Here is a 25,439-nt window from a genome sequence, read left to right on the forward strand (position 1 = left end):
ACAGAACCTGTAGTGAGTGACGGGATTAAGAGAGTCCTAACTGTAACCTTGTCAGAGACATTCATTCATTCATTCATTTATAAAATTCATTGACCACTCATCTTACCACAGTAACTCTGGAAGCTTACAGTCATTAAAATATGTATATGCATATAGATTAAAATATACAGTAGATTAAAAAATGAAACATTAAAATCTAAGGGGAGGTTGGGAGAGGAGTGGGAAGAAGTGGATCTGTTGTTACTTGATAAACCACCTCGACTGTCTTATTTCCACATTGGGGCCCCATTGCGGTCCGCCCATTGGAGTCCCAATTTAACCTTCCTTGCCAAGGCAACAAGAGATTTAAAAAACATTGTTTCAGCTCAAAATGTCTAGATAGATTTCAGAAGGACAACTCCCTACCTTACTGAACCAAAAGAAGGAAAAGAAGGGACAACAGAGACTTGAAAGATTTTGTTATTGTGTACAATAGTCATTTTAGCCTTCCTATGTAGTTGATATCTTGGTCTGGTCTACTTAATAAATCTACTTAATATATTTATCCCACTGAGATGATAAATGATCATAATCAGTGAATAGGTATTCAAAATGTTTGAGAACATTAGACAAATGTATATGAAATTATTGTATTGAACCTTAGTATAATTTTACAATATATATGTTTACTCGTAAGTCTCATTCTCAGATATATTGAGTACAGAATGTGTTAGATATTCCCCCCCTCCCTGCTGACAGGCTGCAAGAGGTTTCCACCAAGGTCCTCTGTTCCGGCGGAAACAGAGATTGAATCTCATTGGTCAAGAGGTCTAACAGATCCCTTTAAAAGGGGATGCTACCCGACCAGAGGTGGGTTCCTACCAGTTCGCACCTATTCGGTAGAACCGATTTGTCAAATCTACCAAACCGGTTAGAAGAGGTTCCACCAGTGGACCCGGAAAGCAGGCCACACCTACAGAAGAGGTTCCAAAAAATTTTTGAAACCCACCACTGGTCCTTGGATATGATTATTCTACACTATCATGCTCATATTTATAAAACTCAGTGCCTCTGTGAAAGGTAAGGATGACTACTGTGTTTGTGGTGCAATCAGAACATTGCGTGTGTTGAAGTTGTTTTAACGCAAACCAAAGATGCCTTTTAAAAAACAAGTTTACATCATATTCTTATGCATGCCAGTGCTGTGTGTGAGGTAATTTAAGGTGGTTCTGACAAGTGTCGTTGGCATCTTCATATCCGGTCACATGGGCGGCAAGCCACTCCCACAAAGGAGGCCACACCTACAGAGTAGGTTCGAACAATTTTTGAAACCCACCACTGTGCCCGACCATTCTTCAGCCAGATGTTTACTTGACTTGCAATAAAGAGCTGTTGTTTACTGAAGCCTTTTGTGCCTTCTTTATCTAATCTAACACTGGCGGCGAAGGTGGGATTGGAAGGCAACTAGGCAAACAAAGAGAACGAAGCCTTGCAAGTACATCCAGCCCAGAGCATTCTGTGAGGCATCGAGCTAGCCGTCGCTGAACACCCAGAGAGAACCAGAATGGCCATGCATGCCCCACCAACTCCATACAGTTCAGCTACAGAACACTGGGAATTGTACATGCTACGATTTGAGTGTTTCATGGAAGCAAACGATCTCACAGGTGTTCCAGAAGCCCGGAAAAAGAACTTGTTCTTAGGGTACTGCGGCCGTGAAGTATTTGAGATGGCAAAAAACCTTTCAGAACTGACCCCTCTACAAGCAGTATCCTGGTCTGCACTACAACAAACGCTGAAAACCCACGACGCGCCAAAGCCATCCAAATATGTTCGCCGGTACCAATTCAATATACGGAACCAGGAGGAGGGAGAATCGATCAACGAATACGTGGTGGCTCTCCAGAAAGCCGCAGCCCACTGTGAGTTCTGTGAACTGGCCGACTTGATTCTAAATCACATAATTTTGGGCATGCGAGATCTCGATCTGCAGAGAAGGCTTCTGGAAAGATCCAACCTCTCCCTGCATATTGCACTAGATGAAGCGAGAGCATCTGTGTCCACAACCCAATCAGGGGACACCCTCCAGCGCCACAGCGCACCTCCAGACGTGCAGAAAAGTACCCACGTCCACCGCAAGACCACAGAGCCTGAGAGTTTTGAGAGCTAGGAGGAAGACAGCTACCGCATGCACAGTAGCCAAACAAAGCCAGCGCGGAAATTCAATTCCCAAAATTCGCCCTGCGCCAGCTGTGGAGGAGTCCATGTCCGATCATCCTGCCGCAACACCATTTGCCAGCAATGAGAGCGGAAAGGGCCCATCGCCAAGGTGTGCTGCAGCGATTATCCTGCAACCGCAGGACAACCCAAAGGGGGCCAAAACCACAAACAGCAACGCAAACAGCTTGGCAGAAGTACCCATGGGGTTTAGAGGGAGACGATAGAATGGCCAACCTCACTTCCACCATACAAAGCCGCCCGGGGCGCACAAAAAAGCTGAATGTCACTGATCAAATGCAACTGCCTGCAATTCAGCATTAGTATCACCCCTGGACTGTTCCAAAGCATCATGGATTTTGCAGGGGATTCCAGGAGTCGTCCCCGTTTTCGATGACATTTTAGTATCGGCCACAAATGAAGCACAACTTTTAAAACACATACAAACAGTTTTGGCTATAATTAGAGATAAGGACCTCTGCCTCAAAAAAGTAAAATGTAAAATCAATGTAATAAAAGGCAAATTCCTAGGGTACATGATCAATGGGTCTGGGAATCACCCAACCTCACAAAAAATTAAAGCCATTAAGGAAGCCCCCACACCTCGCAATCAGACTGAGCTACAGGCGTTCCTCGGGCTCCTTAACTTCTACAGCGTCTTTCTCAAACAGAAAGTGACAGTTGCTGAACCACTACATCGGCTCCTAGCCAAGAACACAAAGTAGTCCTGGGGCAAACCTGAGGCCACCGCATTTGCCGCCATAAAAAGACTAGTATCAGCAGATTCGTTTCTAGTACAATACAGCCAGACCCTGCCTTTGGTGTTAACCTGTGACGCTTCCCTTTTGGTGTCGGCGCAGTCCTCAGCCACCGCTTGCCAAATGGTTTCAAAGCCCTCGTTGCATTTTACTCCAGGACATTATCCGCCTTTGAGCGGAACTACAGCCAACTGGACCATGTGGCTTTGACTGCAGTAGCCGGAGTAAAAAGATTCCACGAGTATCTCTATGGCCGGGATTTCGAACTGATCACAGACCACAAGCCATTGCTAGGTTTGCTGGCTGGGGACCACTCCACCCCGGTATCACTATCTTCCTGAATGACCAGATGGACAATATTTCTGGCAGTCTATTGCTACCGCCTCATCCACTGACCGGGTACCAGGTTAGGGCACGCGGATGCCTTGAGCCGTTGCCCATTGTCCGAAGTTCTCAGTGACCCCACCCCCGAGACATTGGTCCTCCTCACTGACTGCCTGGAAATTGGACCCATTTCTTCCAGTAACATTGCACGCCACTCTGCAAAGGACGCCATAATAAAGCAAATTTTGAACTGAGTGTGGAGGGGGTGGCCCAAGGGGCCTGTTGGGGCTGAATTCAAATGTGTATTAGTCTCCAATAACGGGCCCCAATTCATGGCCACGACATTTGAAACATTCTTAGCAGCCCAGGGAATCAGACATACCTTGGTTGAGCCATTCCATCTGGCCTCCAATGGCCAGGCAGAAAGAATGGCAAGATCTGCAAAGGAAGATCTCAATAGGATGGGCCCAGGCGATTGGCAGACACGAATTGATCACTACTTACTCATACAACACATTATACCCAGTGCTACCACTGGAAAAAGCCCAGCTGAACTCCTCATGGGCCGCCGCCTTAGGTATCACCTAGACCGGCTACACCCAAATTATTCCACCTCAACACCCCCTGACTAGCAAAGTCAGGTCTTTCAACATAGGAGATTCGCTATATATACACAATTACACCGGGGGAACGTTATGGATTCCCGCAACTATAATTGGCATTACCGGTCCTTGATAGTACTCAGTGAAACTCGAGGATGGTAGAAATTGGAGAAGGCATATTGACCAACTCCGTAGCCGCTTGTCTAACTCAACGCTTAGACAACCAAATATAACTCCTGCACAAACCGAAAGAAACTATACACAAAATAACAATCCTGAGGAAAACCTGAGAATGGCGGAAGGCTTATCTGACGTCGTTGCAGGCCCACAGCAAGCTCCGAGCGAGCCAACGCCAGAAGCTCCAGCCGCGGCCTGTGAAAAGTTCCGGGAGGTTCCACTAGGTGGGTCTGCAGGAGAAACAGGTCCGTCCGACTTGTGCGAAGGAAACACCAAGACTGATTTGCTCAGGTCAGGCAGAACTATGCAAAAGCCCGCGTACCTGCGTTATTACGTCACTAGTTAGATTGTTCCATCCTACAGGGAAGGGGTGTTAGATATCTCCCCCCCTGTTGATGGGCTGCAAGAGGTTTCTACCAAGGTCCTCTGGTTCAGCGGGAACAGAGATTGAATCTCATTGGTCAAGAGGTCTCACAGATCCCTTTAAAAGGGGATGCTGCCCAACCATTCTTCAGCCAGATGTTTACTTGACTTGTAATAAAGAGCTGTTGTTTACTGAAGCCTTTTGTGCCTCCTTTACCTGATCTAACAGAATGGTGATATCATTGTCATTAGAATAAGAACATGTACACCAGTAGTGGGATTCAAAATTTTTTACTACTAGTTCTGTGGGGGAGTGTTGGCTTATTGAGCGTGGCTTGGTGGGTGTGGCAGGGGAAGGATACTGTAAAATCTCCATTCCCTCCCCACTCCAGGGGAAGGATACTGCAAAATCCCTGTTTCCTCCTGATCAGCTGGGACTCGGGATGCAGATAATAGTTGGGGGCGGGACCAGTCAGAGGTGCTATTTACCGGTTCTCTGAACTACTCAAAATTTCCACTACTGATTCTCCAGAACTGGTCATAACCTGCTGAATACCACCTCTAGTGTATACCACTTCGTTGAGATGTGGGATGGGTAGTTTGAAGCTTCTGGGGTACAAAAAGGCTTTGCATCTATTTCGCACTGTTCTCACCCTAATTCCAGAAGAGGAGATAAACAGAGATGCAATCCTATTTTTTTTGTTTAGTTTTTTTACATTTGTATCCTGCTTTTTCATTGGAAATTGAAGGCCATAAACCCAGGCTGATACCTAGTTAAACATTGAGCTGTCTTGTTGAACTTCCTGGTTACTAAGGTTTTATAAACAGTGTTAATACTGATTTTGATTCTGTGCCTTCTGTTTATACAACCAAGGATTATATTAGCATTTTTTGGCTGCTGCCATACACTGCTGACTCATGTTTAAGTCCACTAAGGCTCCAATCAGGATCTAAATTAAAATATGAATGAAGAGAGGGTATGCTATTCTTAACTCATTGATTTTTGTTATTCTAAATATTCTGAATTATTGTTATTTTAAATTATTTTGACTACCACTTACAAACTTTCCTATAGAGTTTTCCTATAGTTTTTCATGCTCTTAATATTTAAACTGCACAGAGGTCTTTGTTTGGGATGATAATGGGAATCAGAATTGAATAAATTAGGAAGTAATGTCTGGATCCCAGATCTTGACACACGAATGTTCTCTATCTGTTGACCCAAGTTGCTGCAATGATAACTTCCTGGAGTTTGCTGGGCACAGCCATATAAAATAAATTCAGATAAATAAATGGCCCTGCCAGATGCACAAAAGGCTTAGATTGCAGTTTACAATCTGTTCATGAATAAATGTTTTCTAGTGTGAATTACGTATTGTTTATTGACAAGGCACAAGCAGCTGTATAAATGCAAGAAGAGCAAGCATCTTGAAAAGAACAGAACTGCTTGAAAAATATTTCCCAAATGCCTCAGGTAAGTATTTCATCTTAATATTTTTTTAAAAACAAAAATCTCAAGCACACTAAAAGATTCTTTTTTGATATTGAAAATAAGCACAAGGAGTATGTCTAAGCGGACAACAACTGCATTACATTAAAGACAGGGGTTCAAAATCTAAGCGAGGATTTTTTTATTATTGTTATTGTTTTTAATCTTTTTAAAAGATTGCTAAAAAAAACTGGAGGAGCGATTGTGGTAGCTTATAAAGATGAGGTTTCCCAAAGCAAGATTTATGATCATTAAAACCAAGCTGCTTATATTCATAAAGTGTTTTAACTTAATTACTGCCATATGATTCCTTAAAATGATTCAAAATTAGATCGTTCTCCAGATTCCCAGGTAACTTCTAGCTTTCATTAACAGTCAATTAATATTAAGTAATATAACATTAATTAAATAGGCTGAAGATTGGTTTTTGCTCCTCTCATGCAAAAGTGAATTTCTAATTCAGCCCAATGGAAAAGGGGAGGGGGAATCCTGCAAGCCTATTAATTTCCTTCCTTTTCCCTTCCATTCTTTATCTACAATATAAACTAACAAACTGCTTATGGGATCCCCCCCACCCCACTAAAAGGAATCTTAATCTCTGAAATAATAAGGTAGATGAAATTATCAATAGATGAAAATGCAGACACATGACAATATTTTAAGAATAATTTATTTACCCAATTTATTTTCCTGTGCCTCCTTGCAAGGCTTAAACAAGATTATGGTTGCTGTAAATTCAATATGCACACTGAATGCAGCTCTGTAATCATGCGATTCAATTCTAAACCCAATTTTTCCTGCCTCTACACAGTTAAGCGCTAAAATTTTAGCAAGCATTACTAATAACATAAATAATGTCAAAAGGTTACAATCTAGCAGCTCAAACCTATGTATCCATGCTTACAAAGGAGTAGATCCACCTAGTGGATTTCCTTCCCCAAATGAAAATGCTCAGGCCCTCACAGCTCTCTCTCTCTCTACATATATATATACACCAGCTCTCTCTCTCTCTACATATATATATATACACACACAAACATATATATATAATTTTCCCAGTCATCCATATGATCAAAGATGATTTTCAGAGTGTTAATTTAAACCTTCCTGATCCGAAATGGAAAAGCTGAAATCCACATCCCTGCAGATCAGCAACCCATACTGAGCAATTCTGAACTTATAACTTTGAGGCGGATTTCATAAATTGGAGGCTGGAAGAGAGCTACAATAAGCATTCTTATTCCCAGTCGCATAATTTTCTGATCATCTCTCAGTTATGAACATTTCAAAGCTGTCATCACAGGAGCCTTTTCAACTTGTAGACAAATCTCTTCGGTGTCATGGAAACCTATGATGACTACCAACCCATGCTCCAATCCTACCCCCACCCCAAAGTCCTGGATACAATTCCTGGTAGTCCCCTTTTCTCTTCGAGACTGACATCCACCCTACATCTAATTGGGCACCTTAATGAAAACCCTATGAGTTTCCAATCAAAACCCACAAACATTTCCCCCTGGCCCTCTTCTTCCACTCCACCTATCCCCTCTTTTTCAGAGCCTTCAAATAGCATCCCTGGAGGATGCATGCAAGCATCACACCCCCGGCTCTCCTGGAATGGCAAAGGGGAATGGAATGGAACTCCGAAAAGATTGGCAAGCTTCCCTGCACATTTCCCAGTCCTTCATTCTGCTCCAGGGGTGACCAAGCTCCCCGAAGATGGGTTGAAGGTGAAGGGGCGGGGCTAGATAAATCGAGTCTCCTGTCAATTAATACTAATACTGCTACCAGTACTAGTAGTAGCAGTAGTATTTGGTTGATATCTAGGATATGGCAGCAATCCATATCAACCATTAGCACCAGTCAATGGTATTTGTGATGCATTTTTGAATATTCAGTTGACCGTTTAATGAATAAAGTAAATAATAACAGTTCCTAGGTCCTTGGTTAGGACTCTAGCTGTTGAGCTGCCAACCAGCCCCAAAGGCTTTGAATCTCACCAAAGATTAACCACATGATGATGATGATGATGATGATGATGATGATGATGATGATGATAATAATAATAATAATAATAATAATAATAATAATAATAATAATAATAATACCATCACCACCACCACCCCGGGGATCATCAGGGTCGCAAGAAGCAAGTTGCAACTCACTGGCCAGACTCACTCGTGGAGGCGAGAATGCCAGTCGCTCCAACCCCCGCCCGCTGCTGACACCGTGCAACCCAGGCCCCGCGGTTGCCAAGGGGTGCACGGCTGTCTGCCCGTGTGCGTTGTGTGCAAGGGAGATGGATTTCACACGTGCACCCTCCGAGCCTCGGCTTTGCAAGCCACATACACAAACACACTACCCCGAACGCAACGACAAACAGATCCAGCGAGAGGCTCCAGCACCTCGGACCTCAGTCCGATGTAAGGGCGGGCGGGCCTTGGACCCCGCCTCGGACCCAGCACAGGCAGGCAGCTGCTGCTGCAGCTGCAGCCCCGACTTATTGGCCGCAAAGTTTCGCTGCAGCCGCAACCCAAGGAGAAGGAACAACGCTGAGGAAAAGGGAGGAGGGGGAGAGGAAGAGAGACAGAGGCAGGTTTAGGCTCGCTTCTCCGAACGAAGCCAACGCCATCCCCGGTTGCTTCTGCAAAGAGATCGGGCGCTTGCAAAGATTTTTCCCCCAAGCCCGTGTCGGCAGAGTGTCAGAAGGCGGCCAGCTCCGCATCCCTTGGTCCGGGGGGGGGGTTCGATTTCACACGCACAAGGCTTTTTTCACGCGTCCCCCCACTCCCCCGAACCGCTGCGCTGGCAGAAAAGTAGCTCTCCTTGACTTACGACTCCGCAAAGTTGGGGGGAAGATGGGAGCTCTCCCCACCCATCCACCCCCTCCACCTCCGGCCTCAAGCCGAGGCAAACGCGTCCCGGCCGATCTCGGGGACTCACCGTCGGCTGCAACTACTACTTCGGCGGCCCACTCGCCCCGCCACCGCCACCCCCGGCCGAGAGACAAGGCAGCGCCAGCCTAGTTTTTTCTAACCCCTCGCCGCCCTCCTGAAGCATCTTCCTTTTCTCTCCCCCCCCCTCCGGGGGAGGGGGGAAGGTTGGCCTCCTGACAAAAAATAAATTCCCCTTTTCTTTGGAAAAGAAACAATAAAGGTTACCCCCCCCCAATCTCTCTCTCTCTCTCTTTCTCTCCGGCAAACATTTCTTTCTGATCTTGGCACCGCAGGTTTAAATCCCCCATCTATAGAATAGAATAGAATAGAATAGAATAGAATAGAATAGAATAGAATAGAATAGAATAGAATAGAATTCTTTATTGCCCAAGTGTGATTGGACACACAAGGAATTTGTCGAAGCAGATGCATTTTCTCTTGATAAAAGAAAGAAAAACAAAAATCAGCGACCCCACAACAAAAACAAGGAGGAGGGGAGGGGGAGAGAGAGAAAGACTTTGGGTTAATTGAGAAAAGAGGGAGGAAGGAGGGAAGGGGGGAGAGAGAGAGAGAGAGAAACGAGAGAAAGTATTTACCAATTCAGAAAGGCTGCCCTTTTTTTCTCTCCTTTCCTTTTTAACGCAAGTCCATCGCTTAAAAAGCGTAAATTCATCGGATTCCAAGCGGTAGCCACCTTTTTTAAGCCAGAGACGCAGCGCTTAAATCATCCCCCTGGACGCTTCCAAATCGCCGCGATTCGTATCGTTTCTCTTCCCCCCTCTTCTCGGTCCTCTTCCCAAGACGGCGAAATTTAAAAAAAGAGGGGGGGAAACCCCACTATCCCATCCGGAATTCATCGGCACCGAGTTCCTGAGCCACGCTGCTGCTGCCGCCGCCGCCGCCGTCGCTACCTCCATTTAAAATCCACCATCAGGCGAGGACCCTAGGAAACGACCAAACGCGACTTCTTCTTCTTCTTCTTCTCTCTCTCTCTCTCTCTCTCTCTCTCTCTTTCTTTTTTTTTTTGCAACCCGGGATAATCCGACTAAATCCAATATATGGTCTGAAATTGCCCTCTAAATGGAAGTCCCTCCGCTTGAGGTCCAGGGAGGTGATTTCGCACCACGCACCGCGTCAGAAGAATTTTTTTTTCTCTCTCTCTGGCTATGGGGAGTTTAATCTCGCTCTCTCTTTCTCCTTGTCTCTCCCTCTCTCTCTCCTGGATGCATAGTGCTCGCTTTAAAAAAAAGCGGGGGGGGGAGAGGAAAAGAATACCGAGAAACGCTGCTTTTCCTCTATTACAGTTTTTCAACTCCAAATTGCTGCTAGATGAAAAAATGGTACAAAGGTACCCCTAGTGGCCAAGAAGGGGCATAGCATGAGCTCTCGTTCCTCCTAACCCTTCCCTCCCCTCGCTTTTCTTCGCCTTTCAAGACAAACTCATCTGTTTAGAGCATTTACTGTAAGGAGCCTATTCTGCCTTCCTAATTAGCTCTACATCTAGATGCGAGAACAAATCCTGGTGCCATCCCACATAAAGGAGTGAGGGTTTTAAATGTCCTCCTTTGCTACTCGGCGAACACCAAGGTTCAACTCTGCGCTACAAATATTTTTCTACTGATCGCAGGTCAAACAAATCCCATTTTACAGTTGCAAGGCAAGGACTTGTACTAGATCAGCGTCTGAATATCGATAATCCTCAACTTGCAAGTTTCATTTGGTGCCTGTTTTTCAAGGGTGCTGGGGAAAAAAAGAGACTTACAATTGATTCTCACACCCTTCAACTCTTGCAGTGTCCCCCCCCCCTGGCCACATGATCAAAATTCAGGCATTTAGCAACTGGCATGTCTTTATAATGATCTTGGCACAATGTGAACACCATATGCAACCTTCCTTGCCAGCTTCCAACAAGCAAAGTTAATGGGGGGAAGCTGGATTAGGGCTCCCTGTGTGATTCACTTAACAACCAGGGCCAAAAAAAAGCCATAAAATCATGTGTGACTCACTTAACAAATGCCTTGCTTAGCAATGGAAACTCAAGCCTCAATTGTGGTCTTATGTCAAGAGCTTACGGTAGACTGTCTTCCCCATTTCTTTGATATTGACCATAACTTTTCCCCAGCCTACAATTTGAATGGTCTTATCCCACAAGGTGGCTCAGTGGCTAAGATGCTAAGTTGTCGATCAGAAAGCTTGGCAGTTTGGCGTTTCAAATCCCTAGCACCGCATAACGGAGTGAGCTCCCATTACTTGTCCCAGCTTCTGCCAACTTAGCAGTTGGAAAGCAATAAAAAAATGCAAGTAGAAAAATAGGAAACACTTTTGGTGGGAAGTTAACAGCGTTCCATGCGCCTTCGCCATTTAGTCAAGCTGGCCACATGACCCCGGAGATGTCTTCGGACAGCGCTGGCTCTTCGGCTTTGAAACGGAGGTGAGCACCGCCCCCTAGAGCACATATGCGCAAGGGGAACCTTTATCTTTTATCCCAACTGTTCTGAAGCATATCTAACATTTTCTCCTATGAACATTTCGCATTCTTTCCCTTTTCAGGGGCAGATATACTAACGTGACCAGATCAATCTTGATCATCACTAAGTAAATTTTAGTACCTAGATAATATCCATATGTGGAGGTAGAGTCAGGAAGTACATTCCAACAGAGGAGAATATATATGTGGCTTCGGGGTTGAACTGTGGAATCCTTGGTGCTCTCTGAGCATGGTTGTTCTCTTGTAGATGTTTCATTGCCCAACTAGATAACATTATCACTGATGTTGTTAACACCATGTTGTTGTCAGCATTGATGATGTTACCTACTTGGGTAATGAAACATCTGCAAATGAACAACCAAGCTCAGAGGGCACCAAGGACACCACAGGAATTACACTGCCTATTTTCAGTCAGCGAGCACCCTCAAAATATTTACCTGCCCACTAAGGTGGACAAGCCATCCAAGATAACTGGCACAGCTAGTATGTTATCAAAATCTGTTAGTCAATATGTAAAAAAAATACATTATTGCTTTATCATCACTAAATTTCTGAACAGACATAGCTGAGATCAGAAGCTTCTAGACTGATTTTATAGATAGAGCAAGATTTTTCTTCTTCTTGTGCTTTTTTTAAAAAAAATGTGTTTTCAACACATTTCAGCATGGATCCCTTTTCTTCCGGCATGTTTTACAGTGCTATGGCCCAGCAAGGGGGAAAATGTACCAGTTCAGACTGCTGAACGCATAAAAATGCACAACGGGCCCCATAAGCAAATGTTGCAGCCAGAAGCATCCATCAGAGGTCAAAAAGGAGCAAAGGATGGAAACAGCATTGTGTGTCACAATGCAAATACCACTCCTCCTGTAAGCAGGTTGCGACTAAGAAGGGAAGAGCTGGTGTTGCTTCCTTCATTTTGACAAATGCCTCTGAGGCTGCAGACGTCTCTACTTGCAATATATATTCTCTTTCCTAAAAGGAATTTTGTGCTCAGTACAATCTTCTTTAAAGAAATTATGGGCTCCAGGCATGTGGATCTTTACTGAATGTTTATCCAAGCACAGTTTTAATTCTATCCTGACACTCATCACCTACATCAGTGTCCTACCTTGGTTCTCTCAACTCCTAGGTCTCTACGAAATGATAAGATCAGTCAGGAATTGTATGATTCAAGAGAATCCACAAAGATAATTGTTCTTAGAAGATAGATAGATAGATAGATAGATAGATAGATAGATAGATAGATAGATAGATAGATAGATAGACAGACAGACAGACAGACAGACAGACAGACAGACAGACAGACAGACAGACAGACAGACAGACAGACAGACAGACAGACAGACATGGAAGGATGGAGGTAGGTAGGGATGGATGGATGGATAGATGATAGATGATAGCTAGCTAGCTAGCTAGATAGATAGATAGATAGATAGATAGATAGATAGATAGATAGATAGATATGGATGGATAGGTAGGTAGGTAGGTAGGTAGGTAGGTAGGTAGGTAGGTAGGTGGATGAATGGATGGATGGATGGATGGATAAATGATAAATAGATAAATAGAGATGGATGGATGGATGGATGGATGGATAGATGATAGATAGATAGATAGATAGATAGATAGATAGATAGATAGATAGATAGATAGATAGATAGATAGAATTGCAAAATACATTCTTCATATACTATGTATATGAAGGCAAAATCGAAGTACTGAAAGAGATTGGAATTGTGACTGGAGACTTCTAAATATCGAAGTGGGATATGGAATATAGCAGCTCTAGAAAATATTGATGGTGATGAATAGTAAGATGGAAATAAAGGAACAATCTGTAAAGTGCCAATTTTTTTCCAACTGCCTCTCTAAACTCATTGATGACGGAGATACATTAAGCCACTGGAGAAAACTGAAAGCCGGGCTAACTGGCAGCTTTTACATTGGCTTGATTTATATTTCCAGTGGGGCTTTTTAAGATGCTGGCTAGAGATAACAGCAGAAGCATATTTTAATCAATGCGTGCAATTAATTTGTTTGTTTGGTTTATACAACTGCCCATCTCACCAACTACCAATCCATGTATGTTGTGTTTTCTTTACTTCAAATTCTATATATCCTGGGTTGAAGTTCTACCATCAAGATTTCAATTCAGCATTCACCTTAAGTTTCATGGATGGCAAAGAGTCTCTTCTAAGCATAATTAAACCTAATTTAAAAATTGATTTGAAATAATCTAGCAAAGAAAAGAAGGGGGGGGGACTTTTCAGGCACATAGAGATGAAAAAACTTCTACATGCCACTCAAGTGACCACAAGAAAGACCAAAAGGAAGCAAAATGACCAAAAACATCTCAGCATCAGAAATCAACCTCAACATGAACAGAGATTAACTCCAAGATTAACATTTGACCAACAATCAAGAAGTAAGCAACACCCCAATCAAGGAATTACCAACACAGACAAACAAGCTAACAGTAAACAACAGGCTAATGAAGGATTAGAACATCAAGAACACTCATGCCAACTCTGACAAGGTGAGCCACAAGTATACAGAAATAAGAGCAAACCCCACTCTCTTCTATTACTGATGAAGTTACCTAGTTGGGTAGTGAAACGTCTGCAAGAAAACCAACTTTAGAGAGCACCAAGGACCCAACAAAAACTTTCAGATTATGAATAAAACAGCCCCAGTGGACCACGCCATCCTTCATAACTAGATTCTTTAGAAATTCTCCCTACAAAGCTAAAATATTTTCTTGTTTTGCTTCAAATATCTGACATTGAAAAATATACTGTCTCCAATCATGAATGTTATTTCCAGCAACCTCATAGATTTAGCCACTGTTTGACATCTCTATGAATTTCTCTATCCATTTATAAAAGCTGTCTTCCTCACAGAACCAAAGGTTTGCTAAATATTGTAAATATTTCATATGGGTATGTCTGGTTTAATGAAAAGAAGGACTAGGGGACACATGATAGCAGTGTTCCAATATCTCAGGGGTTTCCATAAAGAAGACGGAGTCAAGCTTTTCAGAAGCAATGGGTGGAAAATAATCAAGGAGAGAAGCAACTTAGAACTGGGGAGAAATTTCCTGACAGTTAGAACAATTAATCAGTGGAAGAGCTTGCCTCCAGAAGTTGTGAATGCCCCAACACTGGAAGTCTTTAAGAAGTTGTTGGATAGCCATTTGTCTAAAATGGTATAAGGTTTCTGCTTAGGCAGGGGGTTGGACTAGAAGACCTCCAAGGTCCCTTCCAACTCTGCTATTGTATCATATTGTATTAATATCTTTTTCCTAGAAAACTGCTCATACATCATACTCATTCAACAGGAGTCTCCTTTTCCTGCTTACACAAAGTAACTTACATATTTTTTTTCCGATGTGACTAAACAGTGCCAGCTTCAAAATACTCATGTTCAGCAGGGCATCCCAAATGCATTCACAAGTCCAGTGTGTAGAGAACTCCAGGCAAGGTTTAAACCTGTCAGGAAATTTGATAAAATCTTTTCTGCTCCTAAGGTTTGGTGGCAGAGAAAAATAGACTAATGTTTGTAGTGGTGACAGGATAATTTTGTACAAAGTTTGCCTAGTCTACCTGAAATATCAAAATCAACATGTCAGATATTTATTTTAAATTCAAATTGCATCTACAGCTTGAGTAAAATGCGATGCAGTGAGAACCTGCACTGGTGGTGAAAGAGATCCTTCATAAGAAACCATTCACAAACACACACACACTCACAAACACACACACAAACACACACATATTTTCTATTGGTTTATGTTAGGCTCTCCAAATTCCCCTCTTTTTTGGAGGGGGGATGCAGAAGCATAAAAATATTAAATAAATAAAGACTGCAGGCTATTTAGTTCTTGATATGTATGACTGCCCTCTATGAAGAAGGAACCTAGAATTGTTGTATTCTCTAGCCATCTTCTTCTTGCTCCTTACTCATTTTTGTTTTTCCCAACTGAAAGAATCCAGCTTTATTCTGTTTCTTTAGGCAGGGATGGGTAACTCGAGACATATTTTTTTCCCCATTTCTACCACTGCTGTCTTATTTTAAAGGAATAAATATCCCCCAAAAGGGAAAATGGGCATAAACATTTCACCATAACATTTCTCGGGCTATCTCTGCAAATGCCTCTATAGCTCTGAGAGGCTAGGCAGCATAGCTTTTCTCAAGCTTGTCACTTCTTAGAGAAGGCTTTCCAACTGCTTGATTACCCACATTTTTTGGAGTATAAGATGCACCAGAGTATAAGATGCACCAAGATTTTGAAGAGGCAAATTTTTTTAAAAAAAGTTTTTGCACTCCCAAAAACGGGCCTGTTTTTTGTCAAAAAAAAGGGGCATGCATAGCCTTTAGGAGGCTTGTAGAATGCTCTTGGGGGCTGGGGGGGGGGAATGAGCAAACAATGGCCCATTGGTCGCAAAAATGGGCCTGCTTTTTGTCAAAAAAAGGGAATGCATAGCCTTTAGGAGGCTTAAAGAGTACTCCTGGGGGATGGGAGGGTAAACGACCTGTTTTTCACTCATTTCTGCCCTCCCCAGCCCCCAGGAGCACTCTGGAAGCCTCCTAAAGACTATGCACGGCCATTTTTGTGAAGGGGGCGGGATTTCCAGAGGCCAAAAATTCTGTATTCAGTGTGTAAGATGCACCCAGATTTTGAGCCTCTTTTTGGAGGTAAAAAGGTGTGTCTTATACTCCGAAAGATACGGTATTTTGCTTACCTATTTTACATCTTTAGAATAACAGGGTTGGAAAGGACCTTGGAGGTCTTCGAATCCAACCCCTACTCAAGCAGGAGATCCATTTCAGATAAATGGTTATCCAATCTTTTCTTTAAAAAAATAAAATCCAGTGATGGAGCATCTGCAACTTCTGAAGGCAAGCCATTCCACTGATTAATTGTTCCAACCATTAGGAAGTGTCTCCTTATTTCTAGTTTGGTTCTTTCTTTGATGATTTTCCATCCATTGCTTCTTGCACCTGACATCACTATGTGATATTGCTTCGTTTACATGGGCATTTCAAAGTGTCTATCTTAATGTACTTCTTTTTCCTAGATGTGGAGCAAACTCTAAAATTCCAACACGACATACATCAAGTTTAATTTTGGAAGGCCTTTGGGGTTCTTAGTATTCAAAGATGTGCAAATATCACATGTCTGGGTAATAAATTGCCTTGGATGCAGAGATGATTTTTAATAGGGAGAATCAGCTATGCAATGTCAATAATCTGCTTAATAAAAGATGAATCTCTAAGTAATTGGGGTGTATTGATGGTCAGGCAGGATGAAAATCTCAGGGCACCAAATATTCAGGAAATCCTGATAGATTTCATGGTTACTAATGGTCATCGTGCTGTATATGAGAACAGGGCTCTATAATTTGATGGGCATCACATGAAGATGTCTCCATCATCTTTGACAGATTAATCAAATATTAATATTTAGAATATTGGTATACTATCAGGAGTGGGCTGCTGTGGGTTTGCAGGGGTTCGTTCAGGAGAATCTCTAGCTAAGATTCTATGCAGTTCGGAGAACCTCCAAATCCCCCTCCTGGCTGGCCCTGCCCACCCCACCCTGCCCCTCCCAGGAGACCCAACGTGACCAGTTTGGATGCAGGTAAGTGCAGGGCACATGCGGAGGCTTGGGGAGGGCGAAAAAAAGGCCTACTGGAAGTTCGGGAAGGCTGGAAACTGGCCCATTTCCGGCCTACAGAGGGCTTCCAGATCCTGGGGAAGCCATTTTCACCCTCTCAGAGGTTCGAGGAAAGCCTCCGGAGCCCAGAGAGGGCAAAATGCCCCCTGCTGTGGTGCAAGAGGCCAACTAGGCCACGCCCACCAGGGCCACACCCACCCAGCAACTGGGCAGATAACTCCTTGCTAAAAATTTTGAAGCCCACCCTTGAATAGTATACACATTTCCTAACCATCCTTAGCTTTTTTTTTATCTGTACAGCTGCATTATGGAAGCTTTGTTCAATCCAGTCAGGCACTCCCAGTGAGGGAAATAAAGAACAGCTTCTTTTATCATGGTGCTCATTACTTCTCAGCTTTGTAAACACGTCTATTTAAAATGACTTTTTTTAAAAAAAATCGCTTATCTGATTAATTGGACTAACTTCAGTAATTGATCAAGGGTTGCTTGTTTGTTTGATTTAGTTGACTGAGTGAGTTAACTGGGTAATTACTGCTGCTAAAAGCTGAAACCCAGGGTGGAGAAGACAACTGGGGAATGTAGCCAGAAATGGAAGAAGACAAATCTGCTGATGAGTGAAGTTTGAACTAAATGTAGGCTGAGTTTGCAGAACTTAGAATTCTGCAGAATTAAAGAAGAGGGAGGGAGAGAGGGAGGGAGGGAGGGGGAGAGAGAGAGAGAGAGAGAGAGAGAGAGAGAGAAAGAGAGATGGAGAGAGAGGGACACACAGAGAGAAAGAATACGTAGCACATTCATGCACACATGTACAATTTTATAAGGTCATTAACCTACAGTCCATCACACTCCAACCCAAAACACACTCGCGGATAAACAGATTACCATAGCTCAAACATTGTATAGGACATAGAAATTAAAAAAATAAAATAAAAGCACCATTAAAAATGGAGATTTGCTTCTCAGCATTGTCAGAAAACATTTCTGTAGTCATGTGGCCAAAAGACTCACAGACACTATTATTTACTAAAATGGTACCTATTTATCTACTCGCATGCTTTGCATGCTTTTGAACTGCTAGATGGTAGGAGCTGGGGCAAGTAACGGGAGTTCATTCCTTTGTGCAGTGCTCAGGTTCTGAACCCCAGCTACCATCTTCCCAGCTGACAAGCTCTGTGTCCTTTAACCACTGTGCCATCCTACTCCTGTATAACAAATGGCTTACGCAAAAGATCTCTCTTTAGGGAAATTGGTGGCTTTATATGTACAAAAGCTAAAGTGATATAAAAGGATCACAAGAATAGTGCTACCAGGCAGATCAATCACGTCACAATTCATTTTATACTAGTGGAAGTTGTTGAAATAGTTTTAAGGGCCACCATACCTGGAGCATGTTTCAACAGGATGACTAACCCCTCTTCATAGCTACACTTTTTTTATATTAGAGTGAATTGGCATTTTTGTTAGGGAGACATCAATAAGAATCTGTCCATTAATCACACAATTTTTTTAAAAAAATCGAAGGAAAAACAACTTTCGTGGTTTTTTTTTAACCAATTTTCATTCAGCTCTGATGACTGAGAATTAGTTTTATATATACTTTTCTTAAGATTGCTTTTTTTAAAGTCCTGCTCTTCATTGAAGAATCATTCCACCCATGGTCTAGAGCAGGGTTGTCAAACTCCCGGCTCACAGGCCAGATGTGCCACCCGCTGGCCACGCCTTACGCCCAGTTTAGCGAAGGGGGGAAAAGTCCCGATACGGCACTACCGTGACTACCCCAACTTTGACACTCCTGGTCTGGAGGGTTCCTGGTTTCGGTCATTTCAGTTCAATCCCTACAGAAGACATATTGAGGGAATCTTCCCAAACCTCTCTCCCCCACTCCTATTTTTTTTACCTGAGGAAGCTTCAGAGTGGAAAACTGAGATGGGTCATAATTATTCGGATGCCATTTTACGGAGTCACTCATAACATGTTCTCAAGATTCCAGTGATATGTGCGGGTACAAACAAGGGTGCATAAATGTTAGGAATATAATCTAACGGTTGGGTTGGCAATATATAAATCATGTAACTATGCTGTACCTGTTGCTTTAAATCATACTGTAAAATGTGATCGGTTGCTGGTTTTCCTCAATCGGCCATAAAAGGGAGCCAGAATGACTGTTAGCTCTCTGTTTGTTAGATGCTGGGCTTATCTGATCTGAGTGTTTTGGAAGCTGGCTGTTAGAAAGTGCCGTGAGCTACTGTACGTTTTGCAACTGCTAGCAAACTTTGAGTTCTGAACTGATTATATGATACTGGACTATGTTATTTGGATTATCCCTTAACTGAAAGACATTGATGACTGACTGTCTTATCCGTGTATGACTTGGACTGTTTGATGGACTCTGATACCTCCATTTCCATGAAAGTAAAAGCCTATTTAAACTGCAGTCTCTCTGTATGCTCGTTTGTGTGCTCTCCAGCATAACTCTCACAACGCTTTGCTGAACGTACTTGCTTTCCCAACGGGGAGCTTACCTAACAATAATAATCCGAAGGAGATGGTTGATTAAGAAATATGAAATATAAATAAATAAAATAATCCTAATAGACAAAGAAACCATTTTCCTATTGGCACCTCATTGGTGAAACTTATTAAAGTTAGACAGATTGATTCTTTTTTAAAAGCAAATAATGTAACCAAGTTCCATTTCAGTAAAGAAAACATCATAACAAAACAGTGCAGAGTGAAATAGTGGGAGGAAGAAAAATAACGTGTGTTTTTTTCTCTTTCCACTTTTTCTACTTACTGTTTCTCCCATTATAAAAGCTGTTCCTTAGGGCCATGTGCTTTTCTGCCATTCTTGACTTCCTGTGTGACTGGAATAGCTGATTGCAAATGCAACACAGAAAAAGGATCTCATCTCCAAGAGCTCTCAGTGCTATTCTATGTCTGGATCTTTTCTTTCTCTCCCCTGAAGTCAATTCTTCCATTAATCAGTTTTGATCAAAGCCTATCTGACCAAGGCCATAGGAATACCGAGAATGTAAACAAATATTCATTATCAACTATGACACTTAGAAGTGGGAGGAAAACTGAGTCTCATCTTCTTACAAGACATCACTGGAAGAGAATATAAACATTTTGAAATGTGACTGCCTGATACTACTACTGTTTCCTGGAATCTAAAATATAAATATTCAGTGTTTCCTCAAAAATAAGACAAGATCTTGTTTTCTTTTGACCCCCGAAATAAGCACTTGGCCTTATTTTCGGGCAGGTCTTATTCTTTTTGAGGTGCAGGGGGCACCAAGCGTGGTCACCTCATGGCTGCTGCTGTGTTGCAGTATTTTTGGGGAGGGCTTATTTTAGCCCATGTGCTCAAAAGCCCAATTGGGATTATTATCCAGGGAGGTCTTATTTTTGGAGAAACAAGGTACTCTCCATTCCCTGTCTCTGTTGGAGTCTGACAGTAGCAAGGAGGCCACGATGATGACAGGCATCTTCCACAGTTGCTCCCTAACAACTGGCATTTAAAACACATGATAGGTAGTCCTCGATATACAACAGTTTGTTTAGTGACCATTCAAAGTTACAACTTATGACCATTTCTCACTTATGTCCATTGCAGCTTCCCAGAGTCACATGATCTACAGATAAATGCTTGACAATTGGTTCATATTTATAATGGTTGCAAGGTTCTGGGGTCATGCGATCCCTTTTTGCAACCTTCTGACAAGTAAAGAGAATAGGGAAGCCAGATTCACTTAACAACCGTGTTACTAACTTAACAGCTGCAGTGATTCACTTAACAACTGTGGTAAGAAAGTTTGTAAAATGGAGCAAAACTCATTTCACAATTTTCTCACTTAACAACACACATTTTGGGCTTGATTGTGGTCTAGGATTACTTGTACCTTTGATTTTTAGAAGTTGTAAACAGCTATTAAGATTAGTAGCCACTCATCACCCATTTGCCCATGAATTTGCCTAATCTCCTTTTAAAACAACTGGTAGCCATCTGTACATCTGTTGCCGGGGTATTCTCTAATTAAACTTTGCATTGTAATTACTGAATCTCAGTAATTCCACATTTTAATATTGAGGGGAAAAAAAGAGAGTCTCTTTTTCTTTCCTTTTCTTTTCTCCCAGTAGAGCTGCCAAGTGCTCTACCTAAAATCGGGGAAACCCAAAATCTAATGTGACACAGCATTCTTGTTAAACCAAATGGCCTAATTTAGAATAAAGCTTGTTCCAATATTCTTGAAAATTAATTATCCGATTTTTGTTACACACCATGACTGGCAATATGTATCTGCAAAATCCATGCAAAGAAAGCCAATCTGGTAAGGTGGTTAAGGCACTGGGCTAGGAACTGAAAGACCATCAAGTACCATCGTAGACACAAAACCCAACTTGGGCCAGTCACTTTGTCACAGCCCTAGGAAGAAGGCAATGGCAAACCACTTCAGAAAATCTCACCTAGAAAACTTCAGGGATTATTATCAGGTGCACGGGACCAGGAGTTAGGATACTGTTAAAAGTACTATCCATTTATTTCCTCCTGTAGACACTGTGGCTCAGTGGCTAAGACGCTGAGCTTGTCGATCAGAAAGGTCAGCACTTTGACGGTTCAAATCCCTAGTGCCGCATAACTGAGTGAGCTCCCATTACTTGTCCCAGCTTTTGCCAACCTAGCAGTTCGAAAGCATGCAAAAATGCAAGTAGAAAAATAGGGAACACTTTGGTGGGAAGTTCCATGCACCTTCAGCCTTTAGTCATGCTAGCCACATGACCACGGAGACATCTTTGGTTTTGAAACGGTGCTGAACACCACCCCATAGAGTCGAGAATGACTAGCAAATATGTGCGAGGAGAACCTTTACCTTTACATCAACTCCCAGAATTCCATAGGTAGAAGCAATGAAAAATGTAGGAGTTGAATTCCACATACCTGAAAAATTGCCATGGTTAGGGAAAACTGGCAAGGAAGCTTGCTTCCATGTGGACATATTTGTAGTTCTGAGGACCTCACCTGACCTTTGACTGGTATTTCCATGGCCCCCATCCCTAAAAGAGAATTAGGTTTTTTGGATAGCCTCCAGGTTTAAGTATTCTTTTCATAAGATCTCCTTCAAAACACTTTGCTGCTTTATGGAGCTATTGGTTCTTCAAAGGGCTATTTCACCTCAATAAATCTTCCATGAAAGTGCCCTTTTGAAAGGCTTCAACAAACCGAAGTCATTCTCTGACTTCTAAAGTGGAGTGTAGCAGTTTTGCTGCTTTACTCCCATCAATAAATTGAACTTCTACAAATATGCAATGGATGTTTGTAAGCCAGAAGGCCAAGGTGTAGATGGAGGCAAATTAGAGTGGAGAAGTATTGAGACTGGAATTAGAATTAGGAATATATTCCTGATGCTTTATTTTTTTGAGATGTGGTAAAAATGCCTTGCTCTTGTAACAGATAGATCTTTTTTTTTTCTCAAGCGAACATTCCCAGTTATGCAGTTGACATCTTCCTATGCTTTTGATATTTTATTGGGATTGAATAATGTGGACATATGTATCAATCTATAGATTCCAGCCTCCATTAACCCTGACTGTGCCTCTGAAGCTTCTGAGAATTGAACAACATCTATTAAGCTAGCCATATGTCAATTGCAGGCCTTTAAGAAAGATTATCCTTTTGAATTTATATTGTTAACCACAATGGAAATTGAGATGAAACAAATACCATAGAAATATCTAAAAGAAGGAGCTAATATGTAATAAGGTTGAATGACCTTGGATAGAATAATTCCATTCATTCCTGAAGCAATTTCTACTGCTCCCAAATTATTAATATTTCCATTGAGCCAAATATTAATATTATACTCACATTAAATGTGTGTTTCCTTGTTCCATGTATACCCATCTATAAACCACATTAAAATAATAAACAAAACATTAGTTGTTTTTTTTAGAATAAATCAAATTTATCTCTCCCTAAAACTCCCCCACCTCCTATTTACAAATTTAACAGCAAAGGTATATCTCTTTACATTTAGATAATGCACACTTAGATACATGTAAATGGAGTCAGAGGGGGTTTCTGCCAGTTGGGCCTGAATCAGGCGAACTGGTAGTAGCGGCGGCGGGAGGCTCCACCCACCCATCCGGACGCTTCTGTGCATGTGCAGATGCGTCGTGCGTGCATAAACGAACCTATAGTAAAAAAAAATGGAAACCCAAAACTGAGTGGAGTCCATCAGCTGGAGCACATATGGTGTCCATCAGCCAGGGCACATTACATTCTTTAAAGGTATGACCTTTTTGGAAGCTCAAATGTTGTTTTAACTTTATGTATTTACCGTATTTTTCAGAATATAAGAAACACCTTTTCCCTCAAAAAAGAGGGTGAAAATCTGGATGCATCTTATACACTGAATAAAACATTTTTGGCCTCCCAAAACCTTGCCCTCTTTGCAAAAATGGCCGTGATAGCCTTTAGGATGCTTCCAGAGTGCTCCTGAGTGCAAAAATGAGGGAAAAATGGGCCATATTTTGTTCATTTTTGCCCCCCAGTCCCCAGGAGCACTCTATAAGCCTCCTAAAGCCTATGCATGCCCTTTTTGGACAAAAAAGGCCCATTTTTGCAAGGTCTGCAGAGTGCAATTTTTTTAAAAAAATTGCCTCCTCAAAATCTTGGTGTGTCTTATATTCTGGTGGGTTTTATACTACAAAAATATGGTAGCTGGGAAATTTATATAGCCAAGTATTAATGGGACTCTGGGCAGAATGTATCAACTGAGAAATTTCAAATGTTCAGTTACCATTAAAACAAGTAATAGATGATTGAGGACCTTCAATCACATTTTACCTCAGAATACAGGATCTTCTATCACCCTGGCTCTGAAACCTTGGAGAAGAGCCATGTTTTAATGCCTTTCTAAAAGCCAACATGGTTGGAGTATGTCTGAGTATGACACTGATATATAGAGCCAAGGTGGCGCAGTGGTTAAAATGCAGCACTGCAGGCTACTGCTAGATCAGCAGGTCAGCGGTTCAAATCTCACCGGCTCAGGGTTGACTCAGCCTTCCATCCTTCCGAGGTGGGTAAAATGAGGACCCAGATTGTTGGGGGCAATATGCTGACTCTCTGTAAACCGCTTAGAGAGGCCTGAAAGGCCTATGAAGCGGTATATAAGTCTACTGCTATTGCTATTATTTACATATCTGCCTACAATTGAATAGATTCCATAGTTGTATACCTGTATATGCATGGAATATACATATGGATGAACCCGAGTCCATTAACACCAGAATCAGGTGACATTTTAAATTATGACTCCTATTAAATCACTTTATAACAGATGGTGTAGAATTATGGAGCATCTGGAGACCATTTCCAATCCCTTGATTACTCTAGGGAAGCACCCAGACAGGCAGCGGAGAGTCCTCAAGTGTGGAATTAACCTCAAATCCTTCCACAGCCCCAAGAGATCCATCCCTTCAATTCCACAGAGCCTCAAGTACCTATTCCAAGGCAAAGATTTGCAATCTAGAGAGATTCCTGTATACTAGGCAGAATATAATAAAGTGGTTAATAGTTGAACTTTACCTGTATGGATCTAGTTGGCTAAGTTGTGCCTGACAATTACTTTGAACTATAGTGTGCACTTAATTAAGGTTTTTAAACTATGTGGCACAAAATCTAGGATTCTTCTAATACTCGATAAGGTACTGTGAGAGACTAAATCAATCAATCTATCTATCTATCTATCTATCTATCTATCTATCTATCTATCTATCTATCTATCTATCTATCTATCATCTATCTATCTATATTGCAGGCATAAATATATAAAATTAAAATTTTATTTCTAGATCAAGGGTTCTTTGATTTATTGATTGATTGATTGATTAGCTAACAGAATTTGCAGCTTGAACACTGTTGCTCTAGATCAGCCTTCTACGTGTCAGAATCATCCATAGTTCTCAGTTAAAGAAAATTATATTCTAAATGGATTTGAACAAATGAGCTTCAAAGAATGAAAACCTTTGTTCCTTGTGCTAAGACACAATATGGATTTTGCTCATTTAGCCTTACCACATAATGTGCAATTCCCTGGTGGCTTATTTATCATTTAACAAATTGCAGTAAAAGAAACTGCAGCTTACAATTGCTATTTGGTCACAAGAGAAGAGAATGCTCTAATATCTTGATGGGTAGGTATACGGCAAAAGACTGCGGTTCAGAGGTTGGAGCCCAGAGCTAGGAGCTTTAATCCCAATACATTTTAAGAATATGGATTCACTCTAAAAGACTGCTGCAGATAGAACTCTTTTCAACCCATGGATCCTTTAGAGAATCAAACAGCAAAACTCCTTCAGGCAAAGAATGTAATGACCAAAGGAGAAAGGAGAAATTTGCTCGGGTTATGTATCAATTTGCCTTTTCCAAGCTG

At 42.0% G+C, this 25,439-nt stretch overlaps 1 protein-coding gene across 5 annotated transcripts in view; it reads right to left on the bottom strand.

Annotated features, from left to right (window-relative positions):
* The window catches only part of NLGN1 (neuroligin 1), a 773,228-nt gene that overhangs the window by 585,518 nt on the left and 162,271 nt on the right, over positions 1-25,439 (bottom strand). The window contains exon 1 of one of the 5 annotated variants that reach the window (XM_087725228.1): positions 9,442-9,830. The exons of 1 other annotated variant lie outside the window; for it this stretch is intronic. The gene's annotated coding sequence lies outside the window, so the exon portion shown is untranslated. Of the gene's footprint in view, positions 1-9,441; positions 9,831-25,439 lie in introns of those variants that run through there. 3 more of the 5 variants (XM_087725230.1, XM_087725226.1, XM_087725229.1) reach the window with 3 other exon arrangements.

This window comes from Thamnophis sirtalis, unplaced genomic scaffold (assembly GCF_051295495.1).
Source record: "Thamnophis sirtalis isolate CommonGarterSnake01/CBP01778 unplaced genomic scaffold, rThaSir2_p1.2 scaffold_11, whole genome shotgun sequence".
NCBI lineage: Eukaryota > Metazoa > Chordata > Lepidosauria > Squamata > Natricidae > Thamnophis > Thamnophis sirtalis.